Source organism: Saccopteryx bilineata, chromosome 2 (assembly GCF_036850765.1).
Source record: "Saccopteryx bilineata isolate mSacBil1 chromosome 2, mSacBil1_pri_phased_curated, whole genome shotgun sequence".
NCBI lineage: Eukaryota > Metazoa > Chordata > Mammalia > Chiroptera > Emballonuridae > Saccopteryx > Saccopteryx bilineata.
Window position 1 is genome coordinate 85,860,365 of NC_089491.1, and position 2,065 is coordinate 85,862,429.

Below are 2,065 nucleotides of genomic sequence, written 5' to 3' on the forward strand. Positions count from 1 at the left end.
GTTCTCCCATGAACTCCAAGATCCTATATGTACCACTTACGTTCTAGCTTCTGTTAGATATGTAATAGTCATTTCAAACATATTGTGTCCAAAACTGAATTATTTACTCTGTGTCTAGAAAAGTTTCTCCATCTCATTAATGTCACCTGGACCTCCAGTTTCTCAAGTATAAGACCTTGGAGTCATTACGGCTTCTTTATTTTCTTTTATGCTCCACATTGAACTCATTAGCAAATCTGTTGCTTCTATATTAAAAACAAATTCAGAATCTAAATATTTCTCTTGACATTCATTGCTACTACTCTGGGTCAGCCAACTACCATCTCTTCCCTGGGTTGCTGTAATAAATTTCTACGTTTTCTACTGTTTGCACACTTCAGTCAATTTGCACAGGAACAACCCATTCTCTGCGCATGAGCCAAAAAGATCCTTTTAAAATGTGTTAGATCACTCTCCTGCTTAAAACCCTCCCATGGCTTCCATCTCACTGTAAAGAGCCCACAGACCCTACATGATGCGTTCTCACCATTTCCTCATGTCAACTCCTTGCTTACTCAATTCAGGGCACACCTGCTTCCTTGCTGTGTCTTGAGAAGACTAAGTTCCTTCTTGCCTCAGGACTTCTGTACTTGCCAGTGTCTCTCCATGAAAAGTTCTCCCCTCACTTTCTTCAGGCCCATGCTCAAATGTTCACTTTTCATGAAACTCTCTCTGAATATACTATTTAAAATTAGGGCCTTATATGGTCTCCATCTACTTTAATTTTTCTCCATAGCACTTCTCACCCTCTAATGTACAAATTTTACTTACCTGTTGTGCCTATTGTCTGTTTTTTTTTATAATAGAAGCACCATGAGAAAATGAACTTTTGCTTATTTTGTCCACTGCTCTATCATAGTACCTATAAGAATACTTGATAACTAGTGGATACACAATAAATGTTTGTAGAAAAGTGAATTATGTATGTTAACTATGTTAAACTGAGATTTTATAAGCTTATCTTCTCATATTTGCTATAGTTTTATATTTTCATTGTAACTCAATATTTATCAATTGGGTGAACTTGAACATAAGAATTATTTGGATTAGTATGAGCTTCTGCAGTGGTTTTCCAGATTTTATACAGATGATTATACACATCTCTTTGTCACTGTGCATTTGGTGACATCATATTGTTAGCCGTAGTATTTGCATCTCAGATCTTGGCATAAACTATAGGTCAGGGCTTCTTTTCCTCAGAGACTGGATTGTTGAGATATTTGAGCACACCCCAATTTTTGGATAATGTGTGAAAGGGTGAGGAGATACCAGACCCATTCAGTTATGGGCCATAGCTAGGTCCTTTGCTATATGATGCTCAAGGGTTTCATTTAGTCCCTTATGATTAAGAAACCACTGCTATGTAAGAAGTAACAAACCGGTAAATCTGCATTGCAGAAGAAGTTTAGGTAGTCAGGAGATGGAGAGGACAAAAGAAGGATTGGTAGTTGTTATCAGAGGTATTTAATACATTGGTGATTTTGTTTCAGCTGGTGATTGAGTGAATAAAGGGGTTGGATTTACATCCTTGAACTGGAGGAGTGATAATGGCTAAATAGTGACAGCAGGTTCTCAGCCACAGTGGGTTAGAGATGAAGACAGGCTTCCACTCCTAATGAGGAACTGGAAGTTTAGACAGGAAGGTTGTGCAGAAATTAGTCAGGAAGGGAATACTCTCTGTAGCCTGGTGTCTTAGGAAGACTAATAATTTAACACTCATTAGTTTCATTTATCCTCCTTCAATTTTTTTTAAAGATTTTGCATCACCCTTTTATTTTTTTTAACCAACCCTTAGTACAGTGTTTCTGAAGTTGGAGAATGCATCAGCATCACCAGGAGGACTTGTTAAAGCACAGATTGCTGGATTCATCCTACAGTATTATTTCATTTAGTAGGTCTGAGGAAAGCCCTAAAAGTATTAATGTCTAAGAAGATTTCAGGAGACACTGCCACCACATGTCTGGATATTTCACTTTGAAAATCACTGATGGAAAGGGAAATCAAAGGCCAGGCAGGGAAGGAGGAG